Consider the following 20,527-nt stretch of genomic DNA (forward strand, 5'->3'; position numbering starts at 1 on the left):
CTGCTGGGCATGGCGCCCAAAACCAAAACCAAAAATAAAAGCAGTATGTGTGATAATTATTTTGAAATGCAGGATAGACGTAAAGTATATAACCTGGGCATAATTTTACATGGTAGGGGAGAGGAAAGAAAATATTACAGCTATCCAAAATAACTCATTCAATCCCAAGGCTTTTAAGTACCATGCATATACTGATAACTTTCTAATTCTTATGCCTTTTTTCCTAAACAATTGCCACCAAGCTCCAAACTCATTAACCCCATACATATAGATTACAGATATATTTGGAAGTCAAATAAGCACCTCAAATTTCAGACAGCCCAGAATTCTTCATTTCATCTTCACCCACTGTTTTCTTCTATACTGATTTTCCCTGATTTGAGAATAACAGCATTAAGGATACAGTAGAATAAACCCCAAAACTAGAAATTATCCCTAATTCCACCTTTTCTCTTTTTAATTTGGGGCTGGAGCGATAGCACAGCGGTAGGGCGTTTGCCTTGCACGCAGCCAACATGGCCGACCCGAGTTCGATTCCTCCACCCCTCTCGGAGAGCCCGGCAAGCTACTGAGAGTATCTCGCTCCCACGGCAGAGCCTGGCAAGCTCCCCGTGACGTATTCGATATGCCAAACACAGTAACAACAAAGTCTCCAATGGAGACATTACTGGGCCCGCTCGAGCAAATCGATGATCAACGGGAGGGCCTTTTACCTTTACCTCTTTTTAATCTCCAGGTCCAATTCATTCACCATCATTACCAGCTTTGTCTCTAAACCATGTCCCCCACTGTCCCCCTCTCCACTTCCACTGCCATGGCTCTAAGTCATCACCACTTCTCATCTGGAACTTGGAGACAGTCTTACATACTTGTTTCTGTCTAGCGATCATTATTCACAGAGACACAGGGTGAGACTGGAAGGGTGGCAGCAGGCACTTGGTGCTGGTACTGGGGATCGATTCCCACCCCCCCGCCCCCACCCACCGACCCCTGGGCTCCCAAATGCACAGCATGCCCTGATGCCCTTTGAGCTATTCTCTTTAAGCCATGAGTGACACTTAAAACAGAAATCTGGGCTGGAGGGATAGTGTGGAGGTTAAAGTGCTTGCCTGGTCTTGGCCAACCCTTATTCAATCCCAGCACTCATGGTCCCCCATTAAGGCAGGGAATGAGCCCTTAGTACAGAGTCTGAAGAATCCCATGAGGACCACCTACTGTGGCCTAACCACCCCCCATCCCTACCCACTAAACTATCAATCAGATCACCATTTCTCTGTTTAGAGTCACCTAATAACTCCTTACTGTATTTGTATTAAAACCCAAACTTCTGTACAGGACCTAGAAAGTTCTGAATGCTCTAGTTTTAGTGATCTCCTACCCAAACACATTCACTCTCTGTTGTCTCAAATCATACTTCCTACCCATACTGATCCAGAAAGCCATCTAAACACATCCCTAGAGCCTCTACCCAGCCCTAGATCGAAGGGGTAATTTTTATCCATAAACATGGTTTCAGGATTCCATGGGAATAGATAAGAGAGTGAAATATTGGGGGTTGTGGTAGGGTAGAGAAAATGGAAGTTGAAATATTAGGGTTCAACAGATGTTAAGCAGAAAAGTATGGGGAGAGCAGAAATATGATTTCAATAACTGTTTAGTAAGGGCTGAACATGAAATGGAAACCAGAGAAGTCCAAATACTGTTGATTAGACAAGACTTCAGACAACTGGCAAAGAGCAATGCCAAGACAAAATACCTTTTTTACTGAATAAGAAATAGTAGCTGCAATGCTTTCTTTCATTAGGAGCAGCAGAGTCATAACAAAGTTAGAAAAACTATAAGGTTACCTTAGATCAGTTCGTTCTTTTAACCATGACTCCATAACAGGGACCATTTCTAATGCCCTCTTTTGGTCTTTTCTCATGTATGAACACCAATTGTATGAGGGGATTCTAATAAAAGCAAGAAATGAGAGCACTTCTAAAGTTTAGAGATAACCATCAGATCTTAAACTGCACTGTAGCACTGTCCTCCCATTGTTTATCAATTTGCTCGAGGGGACACCAATTATATCTCCATTGTGAGACTTGTTACTGTTTTTGGCATATCAAATATGCCACAGGAGCTTTCCAGGCTCTGCCGTGCAGGCGAGATACTCTCGGTAGCTTGCCGGGTCCTCCAAGAGGGACGGAAGAATCGAACCTGGGTCAGCCACATGCAAGGCAAACGCCCTACCCACTGTGCTATTGCTCCAGCAAATACAAACTAAAGAGTTTGTTTTGCCTTGCCAGAAGTGCATGGTGAGGAAAGGGTACGTTCAAAAAATAAAACCTGAAAGCTCTTTATAAGGATAACATATAAGAATCCCTAGTCCAAGGCTGCTTCTCACAAGTTTCACCTACCTGTTCGTTTCTAAGAAAATAATTTTTCCTGATCTTTTTCATTTGTAATACAATAGTCTTTCCTTGGAAGAATAAAAATTGTATTCATGATCAATACTGACTATTCTCATTGTCTGCTGAATAAAAACATAGCCAATGCTGCTTTAAGTTTTATTTGGGGATGGTATGCCCACAATTGCTCAGGGTAACTGCCAGCGTGGTGCTGGAGGAGGCAGAAGGGTTTTCCTGGCATTGTCCAGGGAACCATTTAGTGCTGGGGATTGAAGCCAGGGCTCTCTCATGGAAAGCATGTATGCTAGTCCTTCGAGGGGACTCTCCAGTCCTAAATTAAAGCATTTTAAAAATTAGATAAGGAATGCTTCAATTTTTTGCAATAAATATTATACAAAAGCTCTGTTGAGTTTCTACCTAGGTGTTTGAAGATATTTTAGTGACATCTGAAACATTTGGTTATGGTTTTTGAAAAGACAGAGACTGTATCTTTCTTTTTCCCCCTCTGAAATATAATATAGGTTGCAATATCCAAAAAAGCTGCTATTAAACATATTTTCATTTAGTTTGGAGAAAGAATAATGCCAATAGGATCAAAGAAGAAATATAAATAAGAAGAAATATGAGCTTTTTTAAACTCAAGGTTTTCTCTTTTTTGTTTTGCAATCTCAAGCATCACTTAAGATGCATTGGAAGTTAAGGGTAACTATAAAATAGTAAGAACTCAGCTGCATTTGAATAATAAAAATAGCCATTAGGGGAGAGAGAGGTAGCTCAGTGGACTGAGCACATGCTTTGCATGTTAAAGGCCAGGGGTTGATCTCCCTGCATCATACATTCCCCCAAATACCAAGCTAAGAAAACCCCTGTGCACTGCCAGGCATGGCCTCGAACAAAACAAACATTAAATTAAATGCAATCAAAGACAAAGTCATAATAAAAAGCATAGATCACAAATTACATCAAGGGGATGACCTTTTTAAAAAAAAAGTCAATTCCTGACTTAGTGGCCTGCAAGATCTCAAGATTATGACAACTAAATTGAGCTAGTTTTAAAGGAAACCCCCTATAATTGAGCTGAATTACACTCACTTTTTATCCTTGAATTCTAGTGGGAGTCTAAATGCAATGCGAAAGGAACAGCTGCAAGGAAAAGGGTGAGGTACAATTTCATAAATCTATGTGTTAAGATTATTCCTTGACTTCTAAGTGATTTGTGAGTCAGGTTGATTTATGAACCTTAAAAGCAAATCTATATATTTTACACATACAGCTCAAGCAAGAAAAAGTCAGTAATTAAAATTTCAATCATGTAAGTCCTGACACTAGAGTTTCAACATATAAATCCTTATTCAAAAGATCTCATAATGAAGATGATGTTGAAGTTCTGGATCTCATGAAGAATTCTAAAGAGGCTTCTAAGAATGAAGCAAACTGAACTGAGTCAACTTCTGAAGAAAATAAAATTTGAAGAAGTTACTGGGAGCTGCTATTTTATATTGTAACTGCTTTTTAGAATGTTGTGCAAGATTTAATAAGATCTAGGTCTAATATTTTTAAGCTCAAGTTCCTTGGACAATGTAACTCTTTTCAGTTTCTGCTTAGATGCAACTCATTCTTTGTACCTAATTAAGCTGAAGAAGACTGAAAATAGAGTTTGAAACAAAACAAAAAAAAATCATAACTACAAATCCATACATTCAGAAAATGTACAAATAATACTTCCTACTAATTCTCTTTAAGAATCAGTGTATCAAGTCACTGGTTATTATTCAGATGAACCCTGTAGCTTGCTGGTACAGGTGTGGCCATGCAAGCAGTGATTAATTTAATTGCCAGCATCTCACTGTCTATTCTTGAAGGGTGACCTCAGAGACTTCATCAACCATTTGCTAAAGTCAAGATACAACACGTCTTTACTAATCTAATAGCAACTATAAAGAAGAAAAAAGAATAAAATGAGATCAATTTGGTATCTATTTTTCTTATATATTCACACTGATGTATGGTTATCTTTACTAAACATTTAGAATATTCTGCTTTATGTTCTCTTCAATGTTGTCATAAATTAAATAAAGTTCAGGGAGTTGGGCCTTGAGTTCTCACAATCCATGTCTTTCTTCTGGAAACTGGGGCATTTTTTTCTTCATTCTCTTGGTACTTCCCATATGATGCATGGTTTCACAATGAGCACTGGCAGTAAGCCTGAGATTCTATCTGAGAGTCCCATCAAGCCATCCAAAATAATCCCTTTACTGTCTTCACATCATCTTAAAAATTTCCCCATTTGGGGTGGTTTTACCTTTTTATTGTTGCTAAAAGTATTTCTGTTAGCTCAGGATTCTGGAAGCAAATATCTAGTTTCTGCCTTTAAACAGTTAATGTTAATAACAGCTTCAGAAAGTAAGCTTACCTCTTCTCTTCTCATGGTTCCTGTTCCAAACACAACCTGGAAAGCTCTCTGAGCTCTGAAGTATCTTAGCTCATAAGCTTTGGCCCATAGAAAAGAAAACTCTCCCAACCACCTCCCACCCCCTAAATACTAAATATGCAAGGTATGTGCTCTACCACTTATGCCATATTCCTGGCCCTTAAATATTTATTTCTTACAGACTATTTAGCATTGTATAATATGATATTACATTCCTACCATCTATCTATCTACCAACTGCCGTGTAATCCCACCAACGGCCAAGATCCAGAGACTATAAAACCAAGCTCCCGGAAGCACGCAGTCATGAATGTCTAATTGTCTAGTTGTCTTATTGTCTAGTTTTCACTCTCAGAGGATCTGGCAGGCTACTGAAAGTATCCTACCCGCATGTATGCCTGACTGGGAACACCTGTAAAGGTGATTAGAGGCTGCCCCCAAAGCCTCCATCCCTCTCGGAGAGGCAGGCAAGCTACTGAGACTATCCACCCTGCACGGCTGAGCCTGGCAAGCTACCCGTGGCGTACTCGATATGCCAAAAATAGTAACAATGATGGTTCTCATTCCCCTAACCCTGAAGGAGCCCCCAATATGCCATCGGGCTACATTAGCACGTGACAGGGACGAATGGAGATGTTACTGGCGCCTGCTGAAGCAAATTGATGAACAAGGAGAGGACAGTGATACAGTGATCTACCAGGCACATTTTTAAAAAATATCTGAGCTGCTCAGAGCATTCTGTGTGACCACAATAATATCTTCTCATTAAGCATATTTTTACAGATGCTATAAGATTAAAAAAAATCATGCTCCAGTTTTCTTCCTTATTATGATGAAAGTCTGATGACTTTCCCCAATAAATTGTTCAATATATCTAGGTCAACAGAAGTCATCTCATGAACTTGTTCCTTCCCATTAACTCTAGACTCAGAATGGCAGTCCACTTTATTCTTTCCTCCACCTCCTGAGCCCAGGACACTAGAGAAATCACCATAAAATATTGGAAAATATACAAGCCTATCTCTATCCTGGCTCCCTGGTTCTGGAAAGGATCTATAAAGTAAAATTCTGATCAGACTGCTAGCCACTCGAGTCACAATGAGTATAGCTACTTGGGGCCGAAGTGACAGTACAGCAGGTAGGGCTGCACTTGTAGGCAGCTGGCCCCAGTTCCATCCCTGGTGCCTCACATGGTTCCCTGAGCCCACAGGAGTGATCCCTGAGCACAGAGCCAGGAAAAAGCCCTGAGCACAGCAAGATGTGCCCCCTCCCTTCCAAACAAAGAAATAAAAAAGATTGGCTATTTATTTTAGAGAACTTTGATCGAGATAGTTAACTTCTATACCTTGGTTCCTTATTTGTAAAACAAGAATAGTATTTTCACTCACCTCAAAAGTTTTCATAATAAGAAAAAATAATACAGTATATAAATTGATATGCATAATATAATAATTCTAAAATAATAGTTCTAGTCATCCATGTTCTCATTTTCATTCTCTTCTCATGCCTGCACCTTACGCCAGAATACACAGAAGGATTGTGGGGGGATTTTCCTACTCTGTACTTGTCATTCCCAATGGATTAGAATGGAACTGATAAATGAGCAAGACTTTACTAGATAGTCAATGCCTATACATTTCATAGTCAATGCCTATACATTTCATAGTTAAATATATCCTATGGAACAATAGCTATTAAAATATAGCCGGACAGTTGTTAAACATAAAACTTAGTCAGCTAAAGGTCAAGGCCATGGTTTATTTTTAGAGATCTGGTTCTAGTAGCTAGCACACAGAATAAGTAAATCTGCTTTTGTATTTTCAATTGTTCATTTGACCCTCTCTTCAAATACATTAAGTCTTAGAAGACAATATTTAACTCTTTAAAAATGTATACATATTTCTAAATTAAACTGTTTCTGAAATAATTTTTGCTTGTTTGGGGACCATATCTGGGGGTACTCAGGGCTTACTCTTGGCTCTATGCTCAGGGATCAATCACTTCTCGTAGGTAGGGGACCACAGAGTGGGGCTGGGGATCATATTCAGGTTAGCCACATACAAAGCAAGAGCCCTACTTGCTGTACTATTACTCCAGTCCTATAAAATATATTTTATTTTGCATCCGTAAAAATACTAAAGTATTTCAGTCAAGCATAAACTATATAAACCTTCGAAAGGTTTTCATTTATATTTTATATGCCAAGTCCTCAAATTTCTTTTTATTCCTTTTTTGCTGCTGCTGTTATGGGGCCATACCATATGTGGTGCTGGGAATTGAATCCAAGTTTACTGTGTGCAAAGGAAGTGCTTTACCTGCTGTACTATCTCCCCAGCTCTTCACTACTATTTTTAATGTATACACAAAATGGCATGTGACTATCCTCAGATATAAAATAAGTCTAAATTTTCCATTCTGATACAGGAAAATCCCCCACAATCCTTCAGTTTATTCTGAGTTTAAGAAGCAGAGATGAGAAGAGAATGAAAATAGAGAACACGAATGACTAGAATTATTATTTTAGAATTACTATAATATTATACATATTACTTTACGTACTATATAGCTGGTTCTTAGAGAGTGAAAGAGCTCACACAAGCTGAGACAAGAGTTTCAGAGAGCAGAGAGTTGACAACAATCTTCTAACCATAACTTAAAAGAATGGCACCAAACTCAGGTCTGACTCCAAAGCCATGATAACTGCTACAACTAAAGAGTGGTTGTATTCTTGCTGATCATCTCTACAATCCATACATGCATTCCAAAGAAATTTCATTATTTATATTGTTTTTCATCTGTAAGAATGAATATGTATGTATATATATTAAAAGTTATCAATTTGAAAGAACGACATCTGCATAATTCTTTAAGTAAGTCACTCTCATCAGAGGCAAGTAGAAACTTAATAACTGGGGGCGGGAGAGAATTGGGTCACACCTGGTATTACTCAGGGACCATATGTGGCACCAGGGATTGAACTGGAACCTGCAGAATGCAAGGCAAGCACCTCAACCCCTGCACTATCTCTCCCGCCTGAGCTCAATGATCTTTTATAAGTAATTGACATCAGGGAGCATCAAATTCTTGTTCAGTACCAAATCTTAAAAGCATTACGTAATCTGGATTTTCTTGAATCTTTTCAGTGTTTTAAATGCATCAGTTGTCAATACTCTTCTGAGTTACAGTCTGGAGAAACACAGGCAGAAGCCTTTGCAGAACTCTCCTACCACTCAATAATCAGGGCATCTCTTTCAAATAGGGTTACACTCATTTCTACCCCTCCACCTCCCTGTAGAGGGAGGCTCTACTGATAGCTAGTAGGTAGAAATCAATACAGTGAGATGCTACCCACAAAAATTTTACTATACACCCTCCGTCCTCACATGTAATTATCATTTTGTGTGTGGGTGGTGATTTACAATGGACTTTCTTAAATTGCTTTCAAGTATTTAATACAGTACTGTTAATTACAAATATCACCCTGTACATCAGATATTTACAATTCATTCAACTTATAGATGAAAGTTTATATCCTTTTTTTGGTTTGTTTTGGAGCTCTACCCAGTAGTGCTCGAGGCTTACTCCTGGATCTGTGCTCAGGAATTATTCCTGTGAGTGCTTGGCGGACAATATGTGGTTCCAGGAGTCAAAATAGGATCAACTGTGTGCAAAGCAAGTGTGTTAACACCTAGACTATTCTCCAGTTCAAAAGTTTTTATCCTTTTAACCAACATCTCTGCTCCTAAGTTCCCTTATCCCCCAAGGCCTGGCACTAACATTCTACTTTTATTTCCTAGTTTGACATTTTTTAGATTCTGCATAAAAACACCACAGTTATTTACCTTTCTCTGACAGAGGTCATGTTCTTTGTTGATTTGCTAATTATGGCAAGAGTACATACTAAAATGGAAAGGGGTCCCCTTCTCTACTGTTCCTGGAAACAGACATTATCAACAAGGGTTAGATTTTATCTGCTGCCTTGGATTCTACATTGCTGTGATATACAGGCCAACTCCATTGCTACATGCCTGATTCCTGCCCAGGAGAACCTCAAACACCTTTCTCCCTCTTTTTTCTCCTTCCCCCTTTTCTTCTCTCTCTTTCTCTCTCTTTGCTTTTATTATATGCATGCATTTTCAATCAGAAGCAACAGACTCATGGCAAAATAAATAATTCTTTGGTTTACATAGTCTCTACATCTAAAAAAATACAAACTGCATTTCTAAAAGCCTAAACCTTACATCAATGCAGCACTGAACTAGCATCATTAGATCCCAAGTAAGTATAAATAAAACTCTTTACCCTGTTATATACTTTCTTAAAGGTATAGGTTATAGCTTTTATTAGCTTAAATAAAGCAAGTACTATGTGAATGTACTTGCGAATAGCAATTATTTTCCTAAAAGCCTCCAACACATGACCAAGGCCCCTAGTTATACAAAAAGTTGCTGCTCCAAAGGAAAATACTGCTTTTAAATATATATGTGCCTCCTTATAAGCAGGAGGCCAGCCACATCCTCCTCAACCCTTCACACCTCCGCAGCCAGTGATTTCTCTGCATGTTTCAGTTTGTCTACTCTCTCGAGTTCCCCATGGTACTGCTAACAGATCAATCTCTTTGGCATCAAAGGCCTGCAACTGATCATTTGTCTACTTGCTCTTTAAAGACAAAATCCAGAGAGAACTGAGGTCAACATTAAGAAATTCCAATTAGTTGTGAAAAAACCTGTTCCTGGCTGAGATCTCTGGGGCAATCCCAGGGGGTTGGGCCAGTGCCCACCCAAACAATGCTCCGGCAGCCACTCCCATATCTCAGAGCTGCCATCATGCCTCCAGCTGGATCGGGCCATCTCAGGACTGAGTGCCACAGAAAACCTAATGTGCCCAAAACTCCAGATGCATGGGTCTTTGTGGCTAAAAACTCCAGGCATTCTTGGAGTCGGGGTAGACAACCTCCCCCACCTTCCTGTACATCCAGAAGACCCAGAACTCACACCTAGTTAAATATTTAAATGCCCTATTAACTGTCCATTTAAATATTCTGGACTTTCTGGAGCATGAGTCCACATCCTTGGCCACCTGACATGTTTAAACTCTACGGTGCTGATACCCCTGCAGTAACATAACAAATTGGATGAGATGTAATACAGAAATCAACCAATGTTGGCTCACTAAAACATTAACACAGAAGCAACAGCTTAACTTACAGAACGGCTTAGTAAAAACCCCAGTACTGACTCAATGTCCCCAGGGAAAGATACAACAATTTTCACAAATTTTTTTCTACAGAAATAATTTTTGATCATTCCGTAGCCACTGAATAGCAACAAGTAATATTAATTAAATTATTGTGGGCCTACTTTGGGGACAGACTTGATAGGTGGTTGGGAAAATTGAGACAGTGGTGATGATATGGTGACAGTGCTGGTGGGACGGGTGTTAGAATACTGAGTGCCTATAATACATCATCATGAACAACTTTGTAGACCATGTTGTTTAAATAAAGTATGTGTATGGAGGGAGAATCCCTACCTCTGCCTGCCACTCCTCTTCCTGCCTCAGACAGGCTGCCTAAGTCAGCACCAGGTCTCAATCTTTGGCCTGCATGAACTTCAGTGTGTTCAATCTGGTATCTTTGAAAGAACCAGGGAATGGGCGACTCCACTCATCTCTCTGTTCTTATGGGAGCCTGGCAGTCACATCCATCAACTTGCATTTGGAACCATATAAACTCATTAATGGCCATGATCCAAAGGCTCACAAATTAATCTCGGAAGAGAGAGCAACACTCCACAGAGATGCCTCCATACCCCGTGCCAGGCTTTCTCATCCAGGGGACCCAGGAGGGGGTCCGGTGCGTCTACCACCTGCCCCAGCAGAGCCTCAGCAGCCAAAAACCTCCAGAACCAAATCATTGCCAAGCTCATGGCTGATCTCCATAGGCTCCAGACGAGTCTCATCTATGAGAACAAATCTGCTGAAAAACTTGGGTAAGTGGCTTTTGTGACGGAAACCTCCAGGCTCTCAGGGAGTTGATATGGGCGACCTCCCCCCATTTCCCCATTCTTCCAGGAGCTGGCAACCATGCTCATAAACTGCCTCTGGTGCTAAATAAGCTCATTAACAGCCATGATCCAGAGACTCATGAATAAATCTCAGGAGAGAAAGAACAACACGCCATAGAGATGACTCTGTACCCCAAAGTCACCACCCAGTTAAAAATTTAACCTTATCTGTATTACCCTATTTAAAATTTTAGAATTCCTGGAGGGTGACATCTCATACTCAACCCACTGATGTACCAAGAGTAGCACACCACATGATGGGTTGTAAAGAAGATGGCAATATATATATATATATATATATATATGTATATATATGTGCATATATATTAGCACACAAGGGTCAACTTGCAACAGCATGTTAGTAATCTCTTATACAAGGGCTTAATAGCTCCAGGGTGAGATACAACAATCTTCACACAATTTAGTCTAAGGAAAATTTTTCGAATCATTTTTAGTGGGTACTCAAAACAAGCAATACAGTATAACTTAGTTAGTACCTGCTTTGGGGGCAGATTTGGATGGTGGTGGGAAAATTCAAAATAAAGGTGGTAAGATGGTGCAATGGTGTTGGGATTAGTGTTGGAATACTGAATGAAATAAATTATTGTGAACAACAACAAAAAAATTAAAATTTAAAAAAAGAACCAGGGAAGTTCCATGGTCGTGGATGACTATACCCTTTGCCTGCATATCACCCTGAGTTCTATCCCTAGTCACACAAACTAGCAAAACATAAAACAGTGCTAAGTAGATGCTTCTCATAAACATACCAAAGCAACATACCAAAGTAAGGGATGGCATTGCTATGCTGAGAGAATATTCAACAAAAGAAACTGTCTCAAAATACTCTTAGCTATAAACCTCAAAGACATAGAAATCCTTTCATTTATCCAGCACTATCACAAAGTAATGTTTTGATTTGAACAAAGTGGTCAATGTTCAGGATATATTTTAAATGGAAAAAAAGCATAATATTCAGTTTGACCTTTCATTGGAACATAATTGAAGATAAGGTGAGATGAAGATGTCAGAGCTTCAGACCAATGGGCATATAGGATACACCCTGCACATATAGTCACCTCTACAACATGACCTTCTAGCACTGATTGGGTAACCCAGATAATCCCCAGTACCATAGAGAGACCCCAAAATAAAACAAAAAATCTGGTAAGGAACCAAATATCTGGGGAAGGGGCACTCCTTGCAGCATCTGGGGGAATATGTGGGGTAAAGAACCAAACTTGGGGTTCCCACATGGTCCAACAGACTCTCCAGCCCTTTAAGCCACCTCCCTGGTCTCTCTAGACTTAAGTACTTAATAATATTTATGGTATTGTTGCTGGGTATAATTGATGCGGAGCTTTATAAACTTTTTTCTGGGGCCAGTGTCTTACCTGGTTCGAGCCCCCAGCATGTAGTCCCCCAAGCATTGTCAGGAGTAGTTCCTGAATGCAGAGGCAGGAGTAAGCCCAGTGCATCGTTGTGTATGACCCCAAACCCATAAAAACAACAAGAAAAAACGCACTTTCTCCTTTATAGACTTTTTGAGTTTTTGTACTTTCCAGTCTTCAACAGCGAGAATCTAGTAAAAAGTAGAGGAAAAAAAAAAAGAAACCAACCTAAAAATCATATTTTCAAATACTGTGCCCTGCATAGGGCATTAATGGAAAAGGAAGTCTGAGTAGATGATGATGACAAGCACTTGCCAAAGTTCCACATGAAAGTGAAGAGGATGTGTAGGTTTTTCTTTACTCATTTGTTTTTAAGAAGAATTACTTTCACTCTACCTGGGTCAAATCATAATTACTCTGTTTTTAATGAGATCACCCACTAGATAAACGACAGAAGGAAAATCAACACCTGAAAATAAGGATGAAAGCCACATTCTAGAAAAGAAACTAAAAAATCCCAATTTTCCCTTAAAAAGTCATGAATAAGAAAGACCTTATTAAGATGACTCTTACTAGCAAAGCAGAAGAGGAAAAAAAATCACGTTTTTTAAATCTTTACAAAATGGGCCTTCTTCTTTTCAAAGCTTTTATTTGATAAGAACAAGTAAAATTGATACTTAAAGGGAGGGGGGTGGGGGAAATGGTACTGTTAAAGTACTGTCCTGAGGCTATTTACAATTTTTTTCTTTGTGATATACATCAGAAATCATTAGCAAACACATCACGATGACTGATCACCAGAGCTTGGCCAGCACACTGATAACTGAATCATAGTGTTAATGTTCCATCCTTCCAACAAGAGGGTACAAAGTCATCTATTGTGCCCTGTCATTTTCCCTAAAAACAGAATAACTGGGTTCAGCAGCCTTTGCAAATCACAGTTAAGCACTTCAACAGAATGTCCAGGGCTGGGTGAGAAAGCTGTTACTCATATTTCATTATAGCAGCTTCTAAAGGGATGGCTTGAAGGAAATGCTAATGTACTCAATTAGAAGTCTGAACAGGGGAAAATGACTATTAGAAAACTCAGGACTACATTTTAGAAGGAATAACACCATGTAAACAAACTCAACCTCTGAGTTCAGGCAGTAGGTTGACAGACTTAACCACTATTACAAAAGCAATGTAATAGTTGCTTTTTCTCTGGTAGCTTCTATAAGTAGAAATCTGTACTAATCCTTAGAAATGTCCTACAGTAGATGATTCAAAGGTTAAAGGTCCTAAAACTGTATTACACAACCAAAGTGAGCTGATATCAGAGAGAATAAATGTTCAAACAAAATTAATTTGCTTAACTTCTCACTTTTATTTCTAATAACCTTGTTTAATTGGTAATATATCTGAACAGTATAGTATATCTAAACTATCTTTATAAAGTTATAAGCAATACAAAATACTTCAAGCAGGGGATTAGAGAGACAGTACAGTAGGTAAGGCCCTTGCCTTGCATGCAGCCTACTCAGGCTCTATCCCTGGAGCCCCATGTAGTCCCATGAACCCTGCCAGAAATGACCCCTGAGCACAGAGCTAGGAGTAAGCCCTGAGCATAACTGGTATGAAAGAAAATGAAAAACAATAAACAAAAAAAACTTAAATATTTTTGGGAATGGTCACTATGTACACCCCCACTAAGATACTAGGGCCAGGGTCATGGCTCAAGTGGTAGAGTATGTCTCGCACATGCAAGGACAGAGTTTTATTCCCAGCACTACATGGACCCCACAGCACTGAAACACCTGGTTCACTGTCATTCAAGATCACCATGAATAATCCCTATTAAGAAAAAGAAAATTTAAATGTAACTAGGAGCTGGACAGATAATACAGGGGTTAAGGCACTTGTCTTGAATGTGGTTAACTCAGATTTGATTCTTGGTACCATATCTGGTACCCTGAGTGCCTCAGGAGTAATCCTTGAGCTACAGAGTCAGGCGTAAGCTCTGAGAATCACCGAGTTTGGCCCAACCTCCACTCTCACCGCCCCTATCCCCAAATAATAGCTACACTGAAAATCCTGCTCCCTCCACTTAAGTACCACCACAATTAGGCTGAGTGAATCAGGGCCTTCCAGAAAATATCAATAGAAATCACACCTCCAGAAGATCTCCAATTTTCCATGTTCCATTAAAGAATTTTCACAAATGAAGACATCTATAGCCTTCAGCTAAAACAAGGTCAAGGAACTTACCTATTCCAGCAGGTTTCTTCCCTAAATTCCATCATCAAGTCAGAACCCAGAAACCTAAGTGTGAATGTCAATAATCAAAGGAATTCACTGGTCTTCACCAGCTTTGTTGGTGCTAAATTTAGGTTCAAGATCTCGAGAGTCTTCCAGACAACCAAGCACTATAAGTTTAGAAGTCATTTAATTTAGTTTTTGGGCCACACATGGTTGTGCTCAAGGATCACTCCTGGCATATGGGATATAGGGGATTAAACCCTGACCAGCTACATGCAAGGCAAATGCCATACCTACTGGAATACTGCTCTGGCCCCTAGAAATCACTTTTAAGCTGTCTCCCCAATATAGATAAAAAGAAAGAAAGAAAAAGGAAAAAAGAAAAATGAGCAGAAATAACCAAAAACAGAAGGAAAAAAGTTCATCTTTGCCCAGACAAATGTCAACTCCAAAGAATACAAAGCAATTTGCACCACACTGTGAAAATGCCAGGAGCTGACATATACCCCTCTGGCTCCTAAGCACAACAGATTTTGCAGACTCTGAGTACAGAAGGGTGCCCCTGACATCCCCCATTTACATGGGCAAAGGAGGACTTGGAAGTACTGAAGTCAAAACCCCCAGCCCAAAGTCGGCTGTTTTTCTTCTTCCAAGGTTCGACCAAGGTCCCCAAATGTAACTGCCCTTCACTCTTTTCCCTCCTCATTCCCTATACCTCCTCAGATACATTAAAAAGCCAAAAGGGGCTGTATGTCTCAATCACACAGTGGTGAGTTAATGTGCCAACAGTAAGAACCCCAGGAAAGGTAAGTCAAGAAAGAACATAGGTGACATTTGAGATTAAAAAAAAAAAAAAGAGTGAAGAGCAAACAGAGGAGGGCAAGAATAGCTCTGGGGCCGGAGAGAGAGAACAGCAGCGGCAGCATCTGTTATCACCTTATGGGAACCTGAGCAGACCGCACAGTAGCCCACTGTCCCCCAAACACAAAGCAAGCACTGGTGGTTGTGGGCCCCCAAACAAATAAAATTTCTTTTAAAAAAAGGATGGGACTCACTAGACATGAGGTCTAGTGTCAAGGTGAGAGATGATCACTCATGGTGATGGAGAAGAAAAGTAAGAGAGACTTGAGATTCCCAGGGTACACCCTTATGCATGGAACCCAAACACTGTCCTTAGAAGAAGAGAGGAACTGTCTTATTGAATGATCTGTAAGTGGCTTTATTTCGAGAAAACAGAAAGTGCCACTGAGAGAAGACACAGTTCAAGTGATAATCTGATACAACTGTTGGGAGAGAGGGGAAGCTAAAGGGAGTAAGCAAGGGAAATGATTTTTTCCCTTTTTAAATATATATATTTTTAATTTTACTGGATCACCTTGGCTTGCAGAGTTACAAAATTACTCATGATTGAGTTTTAGTAAGACCATGTTCTAACACCAATGCTTTCACCAGTGTCCACTTCCACCAATGTCCCCAGAAAAAGAAAAACATTCGGTGCCTACGTGTAGTGGGTGTCACTATCAGGCAAGCTTTCTGTGCGCAATTCAAGTGATGATCCATGCTTAGGTCATTAGATTGTGAATCTTTGTTAACAAAAGATGGGGGAAATTTGCCCTAATTGTTCTTGTGGCTGGGAGAGTATTATTCTAATTCAAATAATACAGCACCTCAAACCTCTGAGATGAAAAGGAGGAGGAGGTGATCAGAAAACTGTGTTTGATGACTCATAGCTGTGTTGACAAAATAACACAGATGTCTGTTGAAGAGTCTGAACAAATTTTTATGTGAAATAAGAAATAATAGGAAAAGCATTTCTACGTTTCATTTTAAATATGCATAATTAAATTAACTTACTTGAGGTAGAGAGTTGTTCCCTAAAAGTTTAGATTGGGGCTGTCTAATGAAAAGAATTTTTAAAAATGTGTAGCCTACCTTCTGGAAAACAGTATGGACGATTCTCAAAAAATTAGAAATTGAGCTCCCATTTGACCAGCAATACCACTCCTGGGAATATATCCCAGAGAGGCAAAAATGTATAGTCGAAGTGACATCTGCACTTGTTTGTTCATTGCAGCACTCTTTACAATAGCCAGAAACTGGAAGAAACCTGAATGCCCAAGAACAGATGACTGGTTAAAGAAACTTTGGTACATCTACACAATGGAGTACTATGTAGCTGTTAGAAAAGATGAAGTCATGAAATTTACATACAAGTGGTACAATATGGAAAGTATCATGCTAAGCGAAATGAGTCAGAAAGAGAGGGATAGACATAGAAAGATTGCATTCATCTGGGGGATATAAAGTAACAAAGTATGAGATTAATACCCAAGAATAGCTGAGATCAGCACCAGGAGGGTTACTCCATAACTTAGAGGCCAGCCGGGTTTCCTAGAGGAAAGGGCAGTTCAGATAGAGAAGGGAGCACCAAATAAAGGATGTTTGGAGGATCCTCCCAGGAGGGGAGATGCATGTCGAAAGTAGACTATGAACTGAACATGTTTGCCACTCAATGCCTCTTTTGCAGACCACAACACCCAAAAGGAGAGAGAGAACACAGGGGATTGCCCTGCCACAGAGACAGGGGGGATAGGGGGATGGGGTTGGGAGGGATATTATCCATGGTGGTGGAAAATGGGCACTGGTGGAGGGATGGGTATCTGATCATTGTATAATTGAAACCAAAGCACAAAAAATTGTAAATCTACAACTTTAAAAAAAAATAAAATAAAATAAAGGGAAAAAAAATGTGTAGCCTAGCTTACCTAGGGTCTCTTTCTATTTGTATATATATATATAATATTATGAATAGAAACAATATGCTTTGGGATATATTTGCAGGCAAATTCTAGGGAAAAGAGACACAAAAAGATCAAGACAAGTTTCTAACCATATTTTAAGTTCCAATAAAAGAAAAGAAACAGATAAAATTTTTAAAAAAGGTTGGAATTGAGGTAAGAAATCAGGTCATAATTTGGACAAATTACTTGAAATATTAGTTTGATAATGTGAAAATAACAAGAATGATGAATTGAGAGCTGTAAATTACAACTCTTTAAATTATAGATAATAATTGACAAAAATCTGGCCTTGGCAGTGAATTATTTTCATGCACTACTGGTAGGAATATAAATTGAGTTATAAATGTTGAAACACATCTTCAATACACAGATGTATATTGGAGTCTACTAAAAATATTGGTAAATTTTTAAAAAAGGCAACTTGAGATCAGCATTTAGAGAAAAGTGGCATGTATAAACTGGGTATACATTCGTTTTGTTTACGTAGACAAATGTACATTCTAAAATGTGTTTCTCACGGAGCGGCAAGATGTTGAAGAGTTTTTACCCTCATCTTTCTAGTTTTCCAAGTATTTGCAGGATTTAAAAGCATGTATCATTTTCAGAAAATATAAAAAGCTTCCATCACCAGCACCCACCTCCCATTTTCTTAAAGAACTGGAACACAGCATAATCCTGGAAGGCCATCCTAGATGAATGCACCTGACATCAGAGTAGAGATGTATAAGAAGGAACACTTGGTCAAATTGGGTCACTCCTGATTATTCTATGGCTGTAATTTGATTACTGAAATGAATAAGGGATTGGACGTTTAATGAGTCACTCGCAGAACTAGTTTCCTGAACCCTGGCCCAGGGGGATGCTACAATGTAATTTAGAACAAAGTACTGTAAAACCACATCTGAGCAAGGAGGGGGAGAGGGAAAGGCAGAAGGGAGAGACTGAATACAGGAGTTAAGATGTTACCTAGAGAAAACACATAATTGCATTTATTGGGAAAACCATTTAATATAGGATGGTATTATGCATGGGGAGCTTTGGGTAGGGAGAAAAAAGCTTTTTCACACTGGCATGGGAGTAAAAAGCCGACTGACAGCAGATTACAAGACTAGATAGCTGTATGGGAAGCTCAGATAATAGAGAATTTTACTTAGGACTACAAACACTGCTGGCTGAGAACATTACTCTGCAGTAAAGAAGTCCCTAAAAATGATCAGGAGAGCACAATGGGTTCAGGGTTACAGACGTATTGTTCCAGGGACAATAAGAAAAAAGAGCTGAGAGCACTAAGACCAAAACAAAGTGAATGTGGCCCCAAACCCATCAATCCTGGCAACAGAAGGAGTAATAGAAGAATCACGGCAGCAGAAAATTGGATTGGTGAAATAGGAGGCTGATTTAAGAAACATACACTGAACATCAAAATTAACGGACACAGGAAGGGAACGCAAAGATTCCCTGAGTGCAATGATTCACTTTAGATTGCAGGAGACCATGAAGGAGAAAGAAAATGAACTAAACAACTAACAACAAGGATAACTGGGGACATTTTTGAAATTTTTAACACTGTTGTAACCATGTGATCTCAGTAATAATACTTTTATACACAATTTTAGTTTTGTTTTTGGGTCACACCTACTAGGTTCCACAGGGGACAATATATACCATGGACCAAACCCAGCTCTCACATATCCAAGGCATATGCTCTACCACCCCACAAATGCAAATTTTTTAGTTCTGGGTGGAGTTTGGGGAGGTGGAGTGGGGTGGAGACAGGAATCTGTAAGTACCACAAAATAAAGAACAGATACTTTTAGAAGTGTGAAAAGCAAGAGATTAAAATAACAGCTCAGGGCAGGGATGTGGTACAGTGGGAAAGCACTTGCCTTGCATGTGTGAGGTCCTGGGTTCTATCACTGGCCCCTAAAGATTCCCCAAGGAGAGAGGGAGATGGGGAGAGGCAGGGGGAGAAGAGAAGTGCCTACCATAATAAAAAGAAAATAAAATTTGAAAAATTTAAAGTGTCTGCCATAGAGGCGAGTTGGGGTGGAGGGAAACTGGGGACACTGGTGAAGGGGTGGGTGTTGGAATAGTGTGTGACTGAAACCCAATCATGAATAACCTTGTAAACTGTGTATTTCACTGTGATTCAATAAAAAAAAATTTAAAAAATGAAGGGGAGTAGCCCCTGAGTATGGCCAGGTGAGGCCCAAAACCCCAAAGTGAAACACATAATTAAAAACGAGGTAAGAATTTTATGGTGAAAGATGTGACATCACATCCACTTCAGCTGCCCTTTCAGAATTAAGATAGCTAAAAAAAAATTTTTCAGACCTTTTTCAATAAAAGAAGTAATCTAACAATGTAGTGACCTAAAAAACCTTTTAATTCAAAGCTTCTGTAAGCAAATACTATATATTACAACTCTGATTTTAAAAAAATAAGCAGTTGACATATAAGAAAGAAACTAGAAACAGTCAAGGTGGCAATAAGACCAAGACACATGGAAATGAACACAATTTATAAGCTGGGCAGGGGTGGATTTGAGGCCATACCCAGAGATGTTCAGAGCATACTCCCTGATCTGTGCTCAGAGATTACTCTGGGTGGGGTTCAGACAAGCTGGGCTCGATTGAGAAAGGATTGACTGTGTGCAAGGCAAGCAACGTAACCCCTGCAAAATCACTCTAGTTCCTTCATAAACTATCTTACTATTCATGATTAAAATGTAAAAGCATTACAACTTTATAACATAATAAATTCATCACCATTAGACGATTAGATTATGTGGCAAGCTCAAGACTTACATTGATTCCCCTGTGTGGCTTCTCAAAAATACCTTTAAATACAACTGGAGGAGACACCTTTGGCTTCTACAAGACACCCTGTAGAATCACACAGTTGAGATTGTTTCCTTTTCTTTTAATTTAATGGTCTAGTTCATTGTTTTGATTTATTTGGAGCTAACCCAGCAGTTCTCAGGATTGACACCTGGTTCTGGGCTCAGGGATCATTCATTCCTGGCAGTGCATAGGGGAACCATGTAGGGAGACTTGAGGGTGGGGCTCAAACAGGGGTCAGCCATGTGTCAGGCAAGTGCCCTACCTGCCGTACCATCTCTCCTGCCCTAGTACTATTTCTTACCTCTTCGTGAAATAATATTCATTTGCAGCCTATCAGTAAATATCACATATTTTGCCGAATTTTA

General features: G+C 39.5%; 1 protein-coding gene across 4 annotated transcripts in view; it reads right to left on the reverse strand.

The window, feature by feature from the left end:
* Window positions 1–20,527, reverse strand: part of MAGI3 (membrane associated guanylate kinase, WW and PDZ domain containing 3) — a 312,781-nt gene that overhangs the window by 136,522 nt on the left and 155,732 nt on the right. The gene's annotated exons all lie outside the window — the stretch shown is intronic.

This window comes from Sorex fumeus, unplaced genomic scaffold, assembly GCF_029834395.1.
Source record: "Sorex fumeus unplaced genomic scaffold, SorFum_2.1 ptg000131l, whole genome shotgun sequence".
NCBI classification, from domain to species: domain Eukaryota; kingdom Metazoa; phylum Chordata; class Mammalia; order Eulipotyphla; family Soricidae; genus Sorex; species Sorex fumeus.